Source organism: Oryzias latipes, chromosome 7 (genome assembly GCF_053564925.1).
Source record: "Oryzias latipes strain Hd-rR chromosome 7, Olatipes_Hd-rR_3.1".
NCBI classification, from domain to species: domain Eukaryota; kingdom Metazoa; phylum Chordata; class Actinopteri; order Beloniformes; family Adrianichthyidae; genus Oryzias; species Oryzias latipes.
Genome location: NC_136243.1, coordinates 36,279,318 through 36,299,953, shown reverse-complemented (window position 1 = coordinate 36,299,953; position 20,636 = coordinate 36,279,318). Strand labels below are relative to the sequence as shown.

Sequence of the window (20,636 nt, the reverse complement as noted above, 5' to 3'; positions counted from 1 at the left end):
TACTTCTAGCATCTTGAATGTTCTGGATGCCATTGCCCCTATGAAGGTTAAATTGAGAAAACATAGACAGAAAGCTCCCTGGAGGAACGATGATCTAGTCAGGGCACAGAAACAACAGTGCCGCAGAGCCGAGCGAAAGTGGCGCAAGTCAAAACTCCAGGTTCATTATGGAATATATAAGGCGGAGTTGTACGCTTACAACCAGATCTTATGCAGAACAAGGGAAAGGTACTTCTCTGAAATCATTGGAAGTTGCAGCAGCAACTCTCGTATCCTGTTCACAACAGTTAACAGATTAACTAACCCTCCAACCCAGCTACCAATAGAACTGGTTTGTACACCCAAATGTAATGAGTTTGCTGTATTTTTCAATGACAAGGTTCAGGGCATTAAAAAAGCCATCAACTCCACAACACATATAACTATCGAACGGCCACCTACTCACTCTAAGCTGACTCACTTTGTACCTGTCACTGACCAAATTGTCCAAGAGACCATCACCTGTCTGAGCTCATCTACATGCTGCCTTGATGTGTTACCCACTAGATTTCTAAAGTCTGTCTTGAACAGTGTGTTGCCATCAATTACTCAAATAGTTAACATGTCTCTTCAATCTGGAATATTTCCAGAGGCCTTAAAAACTGCAGTCATTAAACCCCTCCTGAAAAAGAGCGGTCTTGATCCCACTGTACTGAATAATTACAGACCTATCTCTATTCTGCCATTTTTAGGAAAAGTCCTTGAAAAAGTTGTCTACCAACAGCTCACTGACTTTCTCTTATTAAACAATTCATTTGATGTTTTCCAGTCAGGTTTTAGACCCCATCATAGCACAGAAACTGCTCTTATCAAGGTAACCAATGACATCCGCCTGAACACTGATGATGGCAAAGTCTCTGTCTTAATCCTGCTAGACCTGAGCGCTGCCTTTGATACTGTTGATCATGGGATCCTTTTGCACAGACTCCAAGACTGGGTTGGCATCTCTGGATCTGCCCTAAGTTGGCTCAAGTCTTATCTGGAAGACAGGAAATATTTTGTTGAAATTGGGAGTTGTGTCTCAGACTACATGGCCTTGAATTGTGGTGTGCCCCAGGGATCGATCCTGGGACCCCTTCTGTTCAACCTCTACATGCTGCCACTAGGGCAGTTAATACGCAGTAATAACATATCTTATCACAACTATGCAGATGATACTCAGATCTATGTGTCACTGACAACAGGTGAATATGGGCCGGTGGATTCTCTCAACCACTGCCTCCAACAGATCAGTGCGTGGATGCAGAACAACTTTCTCCAGCTAAACTCAGACAAGACCGAAGTTATTATTTTTGGCCCACAGAAACAGAGAGAAAGTGTCAGCAGCTACCTTCATTCTCTGTCTCTCAAACCCTCAAATCAAGTCAGAAATCTAGGGGTAATCATGGACTCTGACCTGAACTTTAACAGCCATATCAAGTCAGTAACATCAGCGGCATTTTACCATCTGAAAAACATTGCCAAAATCAAAAACATAATCTCAAAGCGAGACCTGGAGATACTTATCCATGCATTTGTCTCCAGTAGGTTAGACTACTGTAACGGCCTGCTCACCGGCCTCTCCAAACGAGCTGTAAAACAGCTTCAGTACATCCAGAATGCTGCTGCTGGAGTCCTGACCAGAACCAGGAAGTATGATCACATTAGTCCTGTGCTCAGGTCTCTGCACTGGCTCCCTGTACCTCAAAGAATAGACTTCAAAGCAGCTCTGCTTGTGTACAAGTCTCTCCATGGCCGAGCACCAAAGTACATCTCTGACATGTTAGTGCCATATGAACCATCTCGTACTCTGAGGACCTCAGGGGCCGGCCTCCTGTTGATTCCCAGAGTCAGAACTAAACAAGGGGAATCAGCGTTTCAATATTCTGCAGCTAAAATCTGAAACAGCCTCCCTGAAGGCGTAAGACAGGCCTCTTCTGTGTTCATGTTCAAATCTAGACTTAAAACATTTCTGTTTAGCCGTGTATATGACTGAAAGGTCCTATCTGTACCTTTCTTTCCTTCATTTCTTTTTAAATCTTTTTTTTTCTTTTCTTTTAAAGTAAATTTTATGTTGATTATTTCTATGATGTATTGTGATTTTAATGCATTTTTCTGTTTTGTGAAGCACCTTGAATTACTTTGTGTACGAATTGTGCTACACAAATAAACTTGCCTTGCCTTGCCTAAATTCTCCCTAGGTGTGCATGTGAGAGTGCATGTGTGTGTGTGGTTGTGGCCCTGCAGATTTCCCCTTACTTCGCCCACAAGTGACCAGGATAGGCTCCAGCAGCCCGGTGACCCTGAAAACGGTCAAGAAGATGAATTAAAAATGAATAAATAAGCTTTCATTATTACTTAGTTTATGGTTTTTGATCAATAAAAACAGGAGGAAGTAAAAGTTCAAACAGTTTATTTTTGGGTCTCATATTTCAAATGTTAAAAGTAAAGTGTCTAAAACTCTATTTGAGTTGAATAATGTGAAGTATTATTTCTGCTATAATGTATAAGTGTGTGTGGGGAAGCACAGATAAAACCAAGTTATTGCCGCTACATTTACAGCAGAAGAAAGTTAGTTGAGAAATTCCTAGAGGTGGATATAGTGAACATAACAAGGCACTCATTTTTAGTCAAAATTGTTGAAATTTGAGGATGTAACAGCAAAGTTTATCAGAGATGCTTTCAGTTAAAAACAGAGAGATTCTGGAGAGCTTAGAGCTCCAGAAGTTCTTTGTTTTTAGCTCAGAAGATGCAGATCACAGGAGCAAATATGTTGTTAAGCTTCACGCTGCTTCAAAGCAGACATGCACTGCTAGTGTGTCAGAAGATCCAGAACTTCCTGTTCAGTGGAATCTGTCCAGCTCCTGTCTGTCTGCTCAGCTGTTGGACATGTTAGAAACACAAACATCCAAAAGAGCAATAGAGTAAAACATTCTTCATTTGGCATCATTAGGGTCTTTGCAGTTTCTCTAGAAAACTAAAGTCTCCTTTGTCTGTACGCCGCCTGGAACTGAGGAGGTCCTGCGCACCCCTGGTCTCAGCCGCAGAAGAAGTTCCTAAAATGCTGTCAGGAAATGACTCACACTCAAATTCTGATGATTCCTGCAAGACGCATCACCTTGAAAACAGAGTGAAGCAGCAGACGACCCGTCTGCAAGACGGCAAAAACGACTCTGACTGCAGAAATCAGGCGTGTGCCCCGGGGATGGAACAACTAGTCTTTTGTTTGGACTGCAGAATCCTTTGAATTGCAGATGAAAGCGAGTAAAAGCTATTAACTGCTTTCTAAAATGCTGGTGGCACACCAGCTCTTATCAAAACACACAATTATTCAGCTTCTGGCAGACAATAGGAGCGGGACGGGGAGTCTGACTGTGTTACAAGGATGATTGCTGCTTTTGCTTGGAGGGTCCTGCTCTCTCCAAATGTCATGTTTTGTTTGTTTGAGAGCAGAAACCACAAGTTCATATCTGGAGTGTCTCTAATCCACTGGCTGACATTTTTTTATTGCTCAGCAGTAAAGTGATTTATGCTCCGCCTCTAGTGCAGCTGGAGGACGGACAGAACCAACTCTGGAGCGGCACATCCTGAGACTGCAGCAGAAACTTCAGGACTTAGTCAAATCTGGGAAGTGGAAGAAAAACCGTAACCACGGTGACAACAACACATCAACTGACGTGCTTTACTAAAGGACCTATTTCATGCTAAATCAACTTTTTGAGCTTTGAAGTGTTTTATAATGTTAGTATTTTCTCCATTCATGTATTTCTGAGGATTCCTCTAAAAAACCTGCTCTCTGAGATCCAGCCCCTCCCAACCCACAAAATTGAGCGGGTCCTTACACTGTGACATCACAAAGTGAGGAAGAGCCCCTTCCAGGAAGAGTCTGTGCTGACAGCTCCGCCCCCAGGCTAACACACACGCCCACTTTCTCAATGGAGCTAGCGGTGATAAACACTTTCATTTATATGAACAAAATGAACGTCCATCTTTGCAAAAGTTTGGATGCTGTTCGTTTTCGTGGGACTAACGCAGACACGCTGCTGAGGCCGACTCTAGGATGAAATGGGCGGCACCAGGAGAGAAAGGCGGAGCCTAAGAGATGGAGTCATCTTACTTCCGGGTAGGAAAATGAGCTGAAAAATTAACTCATATTTCATTTAGAAAAATCCTTCTTTAGTGTGCCAAAGGTCATACATGACCACAAACGTGGACATAGTTTCCTCTGAAAGGTTTAGAATGGCAGGATATAGACCCTTAAAAAAACAACAGGATAATTTCATCTTTTGATGTTCTAAACATTTATTTACAGTTGATTTAAAACAACGACCTTTAGGAGAAATTCACCTGCCCAGGAACAACGGTTACCTGCAGTAGATCACTTCAGTAGTATTTACCTGTTTACTTCTCCAAACCCGCTCAGTACTTTTCAGCATAGTAGGGTTGCTGGAGCCTATCACAGTTACAGTTGTCTGAAAACCTCAAGGTTCTCTGTTGGTACAAAGAAATCCAACATGCTGACCTCTTGACTCTCCATGAAGAACCTAGTGGATGTTTTTCCAGTGGATAAATCTGGTAGATGTTTCCGGTAGATGTTTCCGGTGGAGATTTCCGGTAGATGTTTCCGGTGGATGTTTCCGGTGGATATTTCCGTTAGATGTTTCCGGTGGATGTTTCCGGTGGATGTTTCCGGTAGATGTTTCCGGTAGATGTTTCCGGTGGATGTTTCCGGTAGACGTTTCCGGTGGATGTTTCCGGTGGATGTTTCCGGTGGATGTTTCCGGTGGATGTTTCCGGTGGATGTTTCCGGTAGATGTTTCCGGTAGATGTTTCCGGTGGATGTTTCAGGTGGATGTTTCCGGTGGATGTTTCCGGTAGATGTTTCCGGTGGATGTTTCCGGTGGATATTTCCGGTAGATATTTCCGGTGGATATTTCCGGTAGATGTTTCCGGTGGATGTTTCCGGTGGATGTTTCCGGTAGACGTTTCCGGTGGATGTTTCCGGTGGATGTTTCCGGTGGATGTTTCCGGTAGATGTTTCCGGTGGATGTTTCCGGTGGATATTTCCGTTAGATGTTTCCGGTGGATGTTTCCGGTGGATGTTTCCGGTAGATGTTTCCGGTAGATGTTTCCGGTGGATGTTTCCGGTAGACGTTTCCGGTGGATGTTTCCGGTGGATGTTTCCGGTGGATGTTTCCGGTAGATGTTTCCGGTGGATATTTCCGGTAGATGTTTCCGGTGGATGTTTCCGGTGGATATTTCCGGTAGATGTTTCCGGTGGATGTTTCCGGTGGATGTTTCCGGTAGATGTTTCCAGTAGATGTTTCCGGTGGATGTTTCAGGTGGATGTTTCCGGTGGATGTTTCCGGTAGATGTTTCCGGTGGATGTTTCCGGTGGATATTTCCGGTAGATGTTTCCGGTGGATGTTTCCGGTGGATGTTTCCGGTAGATGTTTCCGGTAGATGTTTCCGGTGGATGTTTCAGGTGGATATTTCCGGTAGATGTTTCCGGTAGTTGTTTCCGGTGGATGTTTCCGGTGGATGTTTCCGGTAGATGTTTCCGGTGGATGTTTCCGGTGGATGTTTCCGGTGGATGTTTCCGGTGGATGTTTCCGGTGGATGTTTCCGGTAGATGTTTCCAGCGGATGTTTCCGGTGGATGTTTCCGATGGATGTTTCCAGCGGATGTTTCCGGTGGATGTTTCCGGTGGATGTTTCCGGTAGTTGTTTCCGGTAGATGTTTCCGGTAGATATTTCCGGTGGATGTTTCCGGTGGATGTTTGCGGTAGATGTTTCCGGTGGATGTTTCCGGTGGATGTTTCCAGCGGATGTTTCCGGTGCATGTTTCTGTGGCCCTGGAAGAGGTTTTGTGTTGCCGGTGAGAAGAAATGATGTAAAATTAATCAAGAACCTCTCTTATTCCGTCCATCCGTCAGGAAAGTTGGAGCAGATGTAGAAGTGTGTTACCGTCTGACCGGGTTTTTCCCGCTAGATTCTGCAGAAAGTCTTGTTTTATTTAATGTTCTGTGATGTAATTCCATTAGTCCACTAAGAGGCCATCTGTCTTTTCGTGTCCCTGAATATTCAGACTCTGCATTAAAATGTTTTGCTCCTAATCTGGACTTTTATGCGATGCCTTCTGGTTCTGCCAGCATTTGAAGTTCTGACTCTTCACTCAGGAATGGATGAACTTCCCTAATGGAGCCGACTCTTTTTTCAGTAAGTGCAGCTCATCAATCAGTCACTGCTGTTCCAGATCAGTCTTTTTTTCCCAGTGTGATGTAACCGCCTAACTTGTGCTCTGCGTTTCTCTTTTCTGACAGTGCTTGTTTCCATAGCGATGACTCTGCTGCTCCCACACTTCCAGGTAGGCACGGCTGCAGTGACAGAGCTTCTCTGAGGGATTTTTCTTCATTACAGCTTCAATAAAGAGAAATATTCTAGCTGTGAGTCAATTGTCCTTGAGTGGGCTCCAATAAATTCATATTGATATGTCGTTGGAGGCCTCAGTCATCCACAGTCAGCACACCAGAGAGCCCCCCCAACCGTAAGCATTACAAACATGTTTGTTCCTCCTCCAGACAAATTAGGATCTCAACGTTTCACATCAGAGCAAAGAAATGCTTCCTTTAGCCACGTGCCGCCAAACGCTCATGACCCAGGACCAACGCCCTGCGGTCCTGCAGTCGATGCCGCTCAGCCAGAACTCAGACAGAAAAATGAACGTTTGATGGACATCAACATCCATACAACCCCCCTGCCCCCAGAACAGAATATTCACAGACACTGAAACTTCTCCAACCACAGCAGGAACTGCTGCTATTCTGTCTCACTGATGGAGGAGGGCTTCTTCAGCGCCTCCTTCTCATCTTCTTCTCATCTGCGAACAGAAAGAGTTTCCAGGCAAAATGCTGAAGGATAAAGGCCTCAGAGCCAGTCAATTAACAAATCGCGCTTGATTTAATGTTCCCTCCACCATCTAATCATGCAATACACTTGAGCACCGCGGTGATTCATCATGTGCCAATCTTTTCCACGAGCAAACGCGACTGCACAGACGGGGAAATGAATCTTCCCTTTATTTCTGCACTTGCATATGTGTCTGTGGTTATTACTGGAGTTAAAATGAAGCCGCCCAACTTCATTTCCCCAAAAATAAACCACATGAAAGAAGGCGTCCATGTAGAATAAGTCTGCACGGCTTTTTCCTCCTTGATCTTTCTCATAAATAACAAGACAGCAGAATTTTTAAAAGTAAAGAAGTTGATGAGGAAAGCAGCATTTCTGCAGGTGTTTGGGAGAACTTTCATTTCCAGCTGCTGTTCTCCAATCAACCAGTGTGCGTCTTTGTGCGTCTTTGTGTGTCTTCCCTTGTTGTTTTTGCCTGTATGTGAGTTTTACTCGTTTGTTTTTCCTTGTTTGTGTTTAAACCTTTGTCTGTTTGCTGTTTTCACCGTTTTGGTCTCATGTGTGTGAGTTTCTGCTGTTGTGTGTTTGCTTTTTTACCTGCCTGTCACTTTTTATGGTTTCTCATCTTCAGGCCGCGTTTGTGAAGTCAAACTTTCTGATATTTATTTATTTATTTGTTTCAAAGCAAAAATCAGTTGTGGAATATTTCTGCATCCAGCTGTGAACCTTCTGGAGGGGGGGGGTGGGCACAGAGCAGTTCAGTTGAAATGATGGAGATGTTGGCGTTTGATACACAACACACACTGGTGCCTCACAATCATCTGGAAATGAGCTGGAGGGATCCAGCAGTGTTGGTTTTGTGGTTTGATTGTGTGAATGTGTTGTGTAACTTGTGTTGAGCTGTTATGGCTTCTCATTTCAGATGGTTGCTCCATCCTCCCACTCTTTGTGCTGGGATTGACTCCATGGTGACCTTCAGAAGTCTCGTGACGCTTTTACATAATTTCCGTTGAAAACAGCCCCTCTTCCTCTCATCCAACCTCCATGCAGACATGAAAACAGCTCTTCCTCACTTTGACCGTTTGATGAAGCAGAAGCCTTTCCCTCTGACCTCAGGACACTTTACGGATGATGGACGGACTTTAACGGGACTTGAACATCCTTTCTGGTTGGAGGGTTGGAGTGTGATTGGAGGGAAATTCAACCATTTAGAGCAGAAAATGCCTGAGTGTTTCCCCAAAACCCATCAAAAACTCTTCCAACAAACCCCCCCCACGGCCGTGCCCTCATGTCTCCACCTCCATGGTTAAACGTCAGAACAGTGTAACAGCTCTAGTACAGAACTATAGAGCTAAAGGCTCAACTCTCAACTTTGACTAAATTGATTGATAGATTTTTATCGTCTATACAATCAAAAATCACACAGATTCATCAAACTTATGACAGAAATGATGAAATGCATAGATTAAAAAAAACACCCCAAAAAAGTCACTTAAATCTCATTTGTTTAATTGTAGTGATCATTAACTAAAGTCAAATAGAGTTTGAGTTATTGCTTAAAAGGAGCAGGAAGAAGTGAGTTTATACCCCCCCCCCCCCCCCCCCCCACTGAGTACTTCATTTGAGAGTTTTACAGTTTTTGTGATCCGGTTCTGATCCGATAGATTCTTTTCCAGTTACTAAATCCAGTGGTTATTGATGATTGATTCTCTTCAGGAAACATTCATTCATGATTTCAGTAAACAGTAGCCGTTATGTAATAATCATTGATTATTAGAACACATGATCACATTAAACCAGTAATTATTGCTACACATTGCAGATCAATAAAGAAAATCAATAGTTATTGATTGTAATTCAGACATTTCAGTAATCATTATTACACATTACAGTGTAATACTTATTGATTGTAATTAAAAGAGCTTTGATTATTTCACCACCATCAAGTTCACACGTGGATTTGGAATCATTCAATCACCTGTTGGTCCTTAACTCCTCTTATCTTTATATCGTTAAATCAGAGTTTCTTTCTACATTTTCTTGAATATCTGAACATTGTTTGAGCTCATTACTGAACCCGTTCCAGAGTTTAGTGTCACACACCGACACACAGAAACTTTTCTCTGTGGTTCTTATCAGTTTGATCCTGAAGTTCCTACATCCCCTCAGTTTGTTCCTCCTTCATTTTCTAACAACTGTTTCTGGATATTCAATGGTAACGATTTCCCAATGACTCTGTATAGAAGCTGGTGGTGTAAAAACCAACAAGGTCATCCAGCTTTAAAAGTCTAGATTATTAAAATAAATAGTTTGTGTGATCAAGACATCTGGCTTTTTGAAGTAAAAAGAGAGGATGTAGTGAGCTCTTATAATTATTCCCCCAAATTTCTATACAGTAGGTGAAACATGGTAATATTAAGGAACAGTACAATAAATATCTACTGTTATATTCTGATATATGTTTATTATTATGGCCCGCAGCAGCATCACTGACTGCAAGGACCACATTGATTTTGCAGTTGGAACGATTTCGCCGCCTTTCAGAGGAAATGTGACCCCCCCGCCACATGCACCAAAAGTGTGCACACACCTGGGATCAATTGAAAATGAGTTTTCCACAAGATGAACGTCACCCCCCCGAACACGATGACATCATGGTGAGCGATCCCGTAAAAAACACCAAATGGGCCGACAATCACGTATGGCCCCGAAATTTTTAAAATACAGTTATGGAACCAAAACACACGTTTTGGGGATCTCCCAAGAAAGTTTTAAAATCATTATGGGACGGCCACACGACCTACAGCTTGGCGGCCGTTTTGTGGCGAACTCTGAGAATTGGCGATTTTTGTGGTTTTCCACAACACGGGAAAACGACACTTTTGTTTGAGCAATTTTCACGAAATTGCACACACTTGCCGCCAGCTCCAGTCTACAAACACCACAGAAGTGTCATTGACCTTTGACCTTGGGAAAAGGACGCCATCTTGAATTTGAAAAAGAAAAGCCCCTTTAGCGGAAGTTACTAACATAAACCCGTCCTAGGGATTTTTAGCGATCGTCTCGTAACTTCTCAGGCAAGGTGCTGTGGACAAAATGTTGGAATTAGAAGTTGTAGATTTTGAACGGCGTGTCCGTGGCGAATTCGCAACCATTGCGATCTTAGCTAGCGCGCACATTTTTTATCGGAATGTCGTGAAAATGACAAATGCGATCCCCTGTCCCGCACTGAACAAAACGATGTAACATACGACAAAATTGATAAAGGAATGTGGGCGTGGTAAGAATTAAAACATCGCAAAAAATGTGCTGACTTGGCCAAAAAAAAAAATTCTTATTTTTTTCGGCTAACGAAACCCATATAACCTCTCGGGGATATCTAAACAAAGTTTTGAAATTATTAAGAGATGGCGATATGACCTACGGTTTGGCAGACATTTTTTTGACAAAATGTGCGATTTTTGCGTTTTTACACAGTATGGAAAAATTAACTTTTTTTCGAGCGAGTTTCCACGAAATTTCACACACATGTTGCCAACCTAAGTCTACAACCATCTCTGAAGTTTCGCCGAACTTTGACTTCGGGAAAAGGCAGCCATCTTGGGGGTTTCATAGAAAGCACCTTTATTACCGAATACAAATGTAAACTTGTTGTTGGGATTTTTATCAATCGTTTCAAAACTTCTTGGGCATCAATGGGAAGCTACCGTGGAAAAAATTTTGGAATTAGAAGTTGTAGATTTTGAACAGCGTGCACGTGGTGAGCTAGCAAATGTGGCGCACTGTTATTACTCCCAAGTCTTTCAATGAAATTCTGTGAAAAATGAAAGCCTGCATCCATGGCTGGAACTGAACATTATGAAAAACACTGGACACGGACCATTTTTAATGATGTTATTTAATATTTCCCAAAATCGCTTCACGTTGTTTTTATTTTCATTCAGTAGATTATTGAAGTACACTTTTTTACTGTGCCGTGTTATTTCAGTTAGTTTGTTTTTGTATGACATGTTTTTGTTCACTTTCTCTTGTCCTTTCATTTAAGAATTTCTTCTAGAGGTTCTTTTTCTTTTTACAAGCATGTTCTAGACCGGTGGTTAACCAAGAATATTTGGTAAATTTCTTATTGAATTTATGAATTGGACAGTTCTTATAGTAAAGTGAGGTAAAGATTTCTAAAAAAAAGTCAGTCAAAACCTTAACCACCATCACGTAGGGACGGGTACCGAAACCTGGAATACCTTGAAAAACATCTTAGGCACATTCAAGCTCTCTCCTTCACCCTGTCGCACTGATTCATCACACTTATGTGTTTTTGGAAAATATTTTGGTAAAAATTTCCTATGGATACGACTCAGAAATGGAGCGACCATCAGTCACCTCCTCTACCTGGAGGACATCCACTTGCTCCAAAAAATTGAAAAATTTATTTAGGATTTTTCCTAATGTAACATAATTTTGGACATATTTTAACTTTTGATTCTTGATCACATTTTGCTCTGAAGATTTTTGAAACAGTGTTTTGTCTATTTCACTGCTATAGTCTTATTTTTTAATCATATACATGACTTTTATTAGTAACAATCTGCATATATTTTAGATATTTGCATTTACCATGTTGATTTCTAAAATAGTTATTTTTTACATAATAATTTGAGTAATTCATCCTTTTCATGTCATTTATTGATACCTAAGGATTCTTAATTCTGTCTGATAAAAGCTAGGAACCGGGTAATGATAGATCATGTAATAAAATGGTTACGGTAGAACAGGGATGGATTATATGGCAGAGCATTCAGAAGGAGAAAACCAGCATCTGGTGATGTCCATGAGTTCAAGACTTCAGGCTGTCATTGCCAACAAAGGCTTTTCTACCAAATATGAGGAATGACCATTTGGTTTTCAGTTATTTCATTTGTCCAATTACTGATGAGCCCATGAAATGAAGGGATTGTGTTTAAAAAATGCTTTAGTTTTTCACTTTTTTATGTAATCTTTTTGTTCAACCCATGGAATAAAAGCTGAAGGTCTGCCCTTCAATGGCATCTGAGTTGTTTTTTTCAAATTCACTGTGGTAATGTACAGAAACTAAATTAGTAAGAATGTGTCTCTGTTCGCTTCCTTCCACTCCCTTTCAAGCAATTTTTAATTTTATGCCTAATTATCCTAAGTTTGACTCGTCATTGTATGAATGTATAACTGATGATTCTATTGTTTTTGTGTTTTATTCTTATTTGATTGCTTGAAATAAACCATTTCAAATCAAATTTAAAAAAATCCAGCTATATGCTAAGAGCGAGCGTGACATTGACTCCCTGATCCACACCACCAGGATCTACAGTACTGACATTGGGATGTCATTCGGGCTCTAGAAATGCAGCCGGATGGTGACAAAGAAAGCCAAGGTAGTCCACACAGGAGGGCTCTCACTCCCAGAAGGAACAATAGCAGACATGGAGGACAGTTACAAGTACCTTGGAATTCCACAGGCAAATGGCAACCTGGAGCAGGCAACAAGGAAAGCTGCAACAGCTAAATACCTCCAACGAGTAAGGCAAGTCCTGAGAAGCCAGCTCAATGGCAAAAATAAGACCCGGGCAATAAACAGCTACGCACTGCTAGTAATCAGATACCCTGCAGGAATAATAAGATGGCCAAAGGAAGAGATACAGACCACGGATGTTAAAACACGAAAGCTCCTCACCATGCATGGAGGGTTCCATCCCAAATCAAGCACCCTGAGACTGTATGCTAGCCGCAAGGAAGGAGGCCGAGGACTAGTGAGCGTAGAAGCCACTATCCAGGATGAAACATCCAAGATGCATGAGTACATCAAGCTCAAGGCCCCAAATGACAGTGTGCTCAGTGAATGTCTCAGGCAATGGAGAGCAGAGGATACAGTGCTGGAGGACAGATCCTCATGGGAGGAGAAACCCCTGTATGGGATGTACCACCGGACCATAACTGAAGTGGCTGATATCAAGAAGTCCTACCAATGGCTATAAAGGGCTGGCCTACAGGACAGCACTGAAGCACTCATCCTGGCAGCCCAGGAACAAGCCCTGAGCACCAGAGCCATAGAGGCTCAGATCTACCACACCAGACAAGACCCAAGGTGTAGATCTACCACACCAGACAAGACCCACGGTGTAGATCTACCACACCAGACAAGACCCAAGGTGTAGATCTACCACACCAGACAAGACCCACGGTGTAGATGTACCACACCAGACAAGACCCACGGTGTAGATGTACCACACCAGACAAGACCCAAGGTGTAGATCTACCACACCAGACAAGACCCACGGTGTAGATGTACCACACCAGACAAGACCCAAGGTGTAGATGTACCACACCAGACAAGACCCACGGTGTAGATCTACCACACCAGACAAGACCCAAGGTGTAGATCTACCACACCAGACAAGACCCACGGTGTAGATCTACCACACCAGACAAGACCCACGGTGTAGATGTACCACACCAGACAAGACCCAAGGTGTAGATCTACCACACCAGACAAGACCCAAGGTGTAGATCTACCACACCAGACAAGACCCACGGTGTAGATGTACCACACCAGACAAGACCCAAGTTGTAGATCTACCACACCAGACAAGACCCACTGTGTAGATCTACCACACCAGACAAGACCCAAGGTGTAGATCTACCACACCAGACAAGACCCAAGGTGTAGATCTACCACACCAGACAAGACCCAAGGTGTAGATCTACCACACCAGACAAGACCCACGGTGTAGATCTACCACACCAGACAAGATCCAAGGTGTAGATCTACCACACCAGACAAGACCCAAGGTGTAGATCTACCACACCAGACAAGATCCAAGGTGTAGATCTACCACACCAGACAAGACCCAAAGTGTAGATCTCCCACACCAGACAAGACCCAAGGTGTAGATCTACCACACCAGACAAGACCCACGGTGTAGATCTACCACACCAGACAAGACCCAAAGTCTAGATCTCCCACACCAGACAAGACCCAAGGTGTAGATCTACCACACCAGACAAGACCCAAGGTGTAGATCTACCACACCAGACAAGACCCAAGGTGTAGATCTACCACACCAGACAAGACCCAAGGTGTAGATGTACCACACCAGACAAGACCCAAGATGTAGATCTACCACACCAGACAAGACCCACGGTGTAGATCTACCACACCAGACAAGACCCAAGGTGTAGATCTACCACACCAGACAAGACCCACGGTGTAGATGTACCACACCAGACAAGACCCACGGTGTAGATGTACCACACCAGACAAGACCCAAGGTGTAGATCTACCACACCAGACAAGACCCAAGGTGTAGATCTACCACACCAGACAAGACCCACGGTGTAGATGTACCACACCAGACAAGACCCAAGTTGTAGATCTACCACACCAGACAAGACCCACTGTGTAGATCTACCACACCAGACAAGACCCAAGGTGTAGATCTACCACACCAGACAAGACCCAAGGTGTAGATCTACCACACCAGACAAGACCCACGGTGTAGATCTACCACACCAGACAAGACCCACGGTGTAGATGTACCACACCAGACAAGACCCAAGGTGTAGATCTACCACACCAGACAAGACCCAAGGTGTAGATCTACCACACCAGACAAGACCCACGGTGTAGATGTACCACACCAGACAAGACCCAAGTTGTAGATCTACCACACCAGACAAGACCCACTGTGTAGATCTACCACACCAGACAAGACCCAAGGTGTAGATCTACCACACCAGACAAGACCCAAGGTGTAGATCTACCACACCAGACAAGACCCAAGGTGTAGATCTACCACACCAGACAAGACCCACGGTGTAGATCTACCACACCAGACAAGATCCAAGGTGTAGATCTACCACACCAGACAAGACCCAAGGTGTAGATCTACCACACCAGACAAGATCCAAGGTGTAGATCTACCACACCAGACAAGACCCAAAGTGTAGATCTCCCACACCAGACAAGACCCAAGGTGTAGATCTACCACACCAGACAAGACCCACGGTGTAGATCTACCACACCAGACAAGACCCAAAGTCTAGATCTCCCACACCAGACAAGACCCAAGGTGTAGATCTACCACACCAGACAAGACCCAAGGTGTAGATCTACCACACCAGACAAGACCCAAGGTGTAGATCTACCACACCAGACAAGACCCAAGGTGTAGATGTACCACACCAGACAAGACCCAAGATGTAGATCTACCACACCAGACAAGACCCACGGTGTAGATCTACCACACCAGACAAGACCCAAGGTGTAGATCTACCACACCAGACAAGACCCACGGTGTAGATGTACCACACCAGACAAGACCCACGGTGTAGATCTACCACACCAGACAAGACCCAAGGTGTAGATCTACCACACCAGACAAGACCCACGGTGTAGATCTACCACACCAGACAAGACCCAAGGTGTAGATCTACCACACCAGACAAGACCCACGGTGTAGATCTACCACACCAGACAAGATCCAAGGTGTAGATCTACCACACCAGACAAGATCCAAGGTGTAGATCTACCACACCAGACAAGACCCACGGTGTAGATCTACCACACCAGACAAGACCCACGGTGTAGATCTACCACACCAGACAAGATCCAAGGTGTAGATCTACCACACCAGACAAGACCCAAGGTGTAGATCTACCACACCAGACAAGACCCAAGGTGTAGATCTACCACACCAGACAAGACCCACGGTGTAGATCTACCACACCAGAAAAGATCCAAGGTGTAGATCTACCACACCAGACAAGACCCAAGGTGTAGATCTACCACACCAGACAAGACCCAAGGTGTAGATCTACCACACCAGACAAGACCCAAAGTGTAGATCTCCCACACCAGACAAGACCCAAGGTGTAGATCTACCACACCAGACAAGACCCACGGTGTAGATCTACCACACCAGACAAGACCCAAAGTCTAGATCTCCCACACCAGACAAGACCCAAGGTGTAGATCTACCACACCAGACAAGACCCAAGGTGTAGATCTACCACACCAGACAAGACACAAGGTGTAGATCTACCACACCAGACAAGACCCAAGGTGTAGATGTACCACACCAAACAAGACCCAAGGTGTAGATCTACCACACCAGACAAGACCCAAGGTGTAGATGTACCACACCAGACAAGACCCAAGGTGTAGATGTACCACACCAGACAAGACCCAAGATGTAGATCTACCACACCAGACAAGACCCACGGTGTAGATCTACCACACCAGACAAGACCCAAGGTGTAGATCTACCACAGCAGACAAGACCCACGGTGTAGATGTACCACACCAGACAAGACCCACGGTGTAGATCTACGACACCAGACAAGACCCACGGTGTAGATCTACCACACCAGACAAGACCCACGGTGTAGATCTACCACACCAGACAAGACCCAAGGTGTAGATCTACCACACCAGACAAGACCCACGGTGTAGATCTACCACACCAGACAAGATCCAAGGTGTAGATCTACCACACCAGACAAGATCCAAGGTGTAGATCTACCACACCAGACAAGACCCACGGTGTAGATCTACCACACCAGACAAGACCCACGGTGTAGATCTACCACACCAGACAAGATCCAAGGTGTAGATCTACCACACCAGACAAGACCCAAGGTGTAGATCTACCACACCAGACAAGATCCAAGGTGTAGATCTACCACACCAGACAAGACCCAAGTTGTAGATCTACCACACCAGACAAGACCCAAAGTGTAGATCTCCCACACCAGACAAGACCCAAGGTGTAGATCTACCACACCAGACAAGACCCACGGTGTAGATCTACCACACCAGACAAGATCCAAGGTGTAGATCTACCACACCAGACAAGACCCAAGGTGTAGATCTACCACACCAGACAAGATCCAAGGTGTAGATCTCCCACACCAGACAAGACCCAAGGTGTAGATCTACCACACCAGACAAGACCCAAGGTGTAGATCTACCACACCAGACAAGACCCAAGGTGTAGATCTACCACACCAGACAAGATCCAAGGTGTAGATCTACCACACCAGACAAGATCCAAGGTGTAGATCTACCACACCAGACAAGACCCACGGTGTAGATCTACCACACCAGACAAGACCCACGGTGTAGATCTACCACACCAGACAAGATCCAAGGTGTAGATCTACCACACCAGACAAGACCCAAGGTGTAGATCTACCACACCAGACAAGATCCAAGGTGTAGATCTACCACACCAGACAAGACCCAAGTTGTAGATCTACCACACCAGACAAGACCCAAAGTGTAGATCTCCCACACCAGACAAGACCCAAGGTGTAGATCTACCACACCAGACAAGACCCACGGTGTAGATCTACCACACCAGACAAGACCCAAAGTCTAGATCTCCCACACCAGACAAGACCCAAGGTGTAGATCTACCACACCAGACAAGACCCAAGGTGTAGATCTACCACACCAGACAAGACCCAAGGTGTAGATCTACCACACCAGACAAGACCCAAGGTGTAGATGTACCACACCAAACAAGACCCAAGGTGTAGATCTACCACACCAGACAAGACCCAAGGTGTAGATGTACCACACCAGACAAGACCCAAGATGTAGATCTACCACACCAGACAAGACCCACGGTGTAGATCTACCACACCAGACAAGATCCAAGGTGTAGATCTACCACACCAGACAAGACCCACGGTGTAGATGTACCACACCAGACAAGACCCACGGTGTAGATCTACGACACCAGACAAGACCCACGGTGTAGATCTACCACACCAGACAAGACCCACGGTGTAGATCTACCACACCAGACAAGACCCAAGGTGTAGATCTACCACACCAGACAAGACCCACGGTGTAGATCTACCACACCAGACAAGATCCAAGGTGTAGATCTACCACACCAGACAAGATCCAAGGTGTAGATCTACCACACCAGACAAGACCCACGGTGTAGATCTACCACACCAGACAAGACCCACGGTGTAGATCTACCACACCAGACAAGATCCAAGGTGTAGATCTACCACACCAGACAAGACCCAAGGTGTAGATCTACCACACCAGACAAGACCCACGGTGTAGATCTACCACACCAGACAAGACCCACGGTGTAGATCTACCACACCAGACAAGATCCAAGGTGTAGATCTACCACACCAGACAAGACCCAAGTTGTAGATCTACCACACCAGACAAGACCCAAAGTGTAGATCTCCCACACCAGACAAGACCCAAGGTGTAGATCTACCACACCAGACAAGACCCACGGTGTAGATCTACCACACCAGACAAGACCCAAAGTCTAGATCTCCCACACCAGACAAGACCCAAGGTGTAGATCTACCACACCAGACAAGACCCAAGGTGTAGATCTACCACACCAGACAAGACCCAAGGTGTAGATCTACCACACCAGACAAGACCCAAGGTGTAGATGTACCACACCAAACAAGACCCAAGGTGTAGATCTACCACACCAGACAAGACCCAAGGTGTAGATGTACCACACCAGACAAGACCCAAGGTGTAGATCTACCACACCAGACAAGACCCAAGGTGTAGATCTACCACACCAGACAAGACCCAAGGTGTAGATGTACCACACCAGACAAGACCCAAGATGTAGATCTACCACACCAGACAAGACCCACGGTGTAGATCTACCACACCAGACAAGACCCAAGGTGTAGATCTACCACACCAGACAAGACCCACGGTGTAGATCTACCACACCAGAGAAGACCCACGGTGTAGATCTACCACACCAGACAAGATCCAAGGTGTAGATCTACACCAGACAAGACCCAAGGTGTAGATCTACCACACCAGACAGGACCCACGGTGTAGATGTACCACACCAGACAAGACCCACGGTGTAGATGTACCACACCAGACAAGACCCACGGTGTAGATGTACCACACCAGACAAGACCCACGGTGTAGATGTACCACACCAGACAAGACCCACGGTGTAGATGTACCACACCAGACAAGACCCACGGTGTAGATCTACCACACCAGACAAGACCCACGGTGTAGATCTACCACACCAGACAAGATCCAAGGTGTAGATCTACACCAGACAAGACCCAAGGTGTAGATCTACCACACCAGACAAGACCCACGGTGTAGATCTACCACACCAGACAAGATCCAAGGTGTAGATCTACACCAGACAAGACCCAATGTGTAGATCTACCACACCAGACAAGACCCAAGGTGTAGATCTACCACACCAGACAAGACCCACGGTGTAGATCTACCACACCAGACAAGACCCACGGTGTAGATGTACCACACCAGACAAGACCCACGGTGTAGATCTACGACACCAGACAAGACCCACGGTGTAGATCTACCACACCAGACAAGACCCACGGTGTAGATCTACCACACCAGACAAGACCCAAGGTGTAGATCTACCACACCAGACAAGACCCACGGTGTAGATCTACCACACCAGACAAGATCCAAGGTGTAGATCTACCACACCAGACAAGATCCAAGGTGTAGATCTACCACACCAGACAAGACCCACGGTGTAGATCTACCACACCAGACAAGACCCACGGTGTAGATCTACCACACCAGACAAGATCCAAGGTGTAGATCTACCACACCAGACAAGACCCAAGGTGTAGATCTACCACACCAGACAAGACCCAAGGTGTAGATCTACCACACCAGACAAGACCCACGGTGTAGATCTACCACACCAGACAAGATCCAAGGTGTAGATCTACCACACCAGACAAGACCCAAGGTGTAGATCCACCACACCAGACAAGACCCAAGGTGTAGATCCACCACACCAGACAAGACCCAAGGTGTAGATCTACCACACCAGACAAGACCCAAGGTGTAGATCTACCACACCAGACAAGATCCAAGGTGTAGATCTACCACACCAGACAAGATCCAAGGTGTAGATCTACCACACCAGACAAGACCCAAGTTGTAGATCTACCACACCAGACAAGACCCAAGGTGTAGATCTACCACACCAAACAAGACCCAAGGTGTAGATCTACCACACCAGACAAGACCCACGGTGTAGATCTACCACACCAGACAAGATCCAAGGTGTAGATCTACCACACCAGACAAGACCCAAGGTGTAGATCTACCACACCAGACAAGATCCAAGGTGTAGATCTACCACACCAGACAAGACCCAAGGTGTAGATCTACCACACCAGACAAGACCCAAGGTGTAGATCTACCACACCAGACAAGACCCACGGTGTAGATCTACCACACCAGACAAGATCCAAGGTGTAGATCTACCACACCAGACAAGACCCAAGGTGTAGATCTACCACACCAGACAAGACCCAAGGTGTAGATCCACCACACCAGAAAAGACCCACGGTGTAGATCTACCACACCAGACAAGATCCAAGGTGTAGATCTACCACACCAGACAAGACCCAAGGTGTAGATCTACCACACCAGACAAGACCCACGGTGTAGATCCACCACACCAGACAAGACCCAAGGTGTATATCTACCACACCAGACAAGATCCAAGGTGTAGATCTACCACACCAGACAAGACCCAAGGTGTAGATCTACCACACCAGACAAGACCCACGGTGTAGATCTACCACACCAGACAAGACCCAAGGTGTAGATCTACCACACCAGACAAGACCCACGGTGTAAATCTACCACACCAG

At 45.2% G+C, this 20,636-nt stretch overlaps 1 long non-coding RNA gene across 1 annotated transcript; it reads left to right on the top strand.

Moving 5' to 3' along the window:
• Positions 1–5,341: 5,341 nt before the first annotated feature.
• LOC144993947 (uncharacterized) lies at positions 5,342–10,091 on the top strand. The gene is made up of 3 exons (XR_013657262.1): positions 5,342–6,236; positions 6,341–6,384; positions 7,849–10,091. It is a non-coding gene; the product is annotated as an uncharacterized LOC144993947 (long non-coding RNA).
• Positions 10,092–20,636: the final 10,545 nt, after the last annotated feature.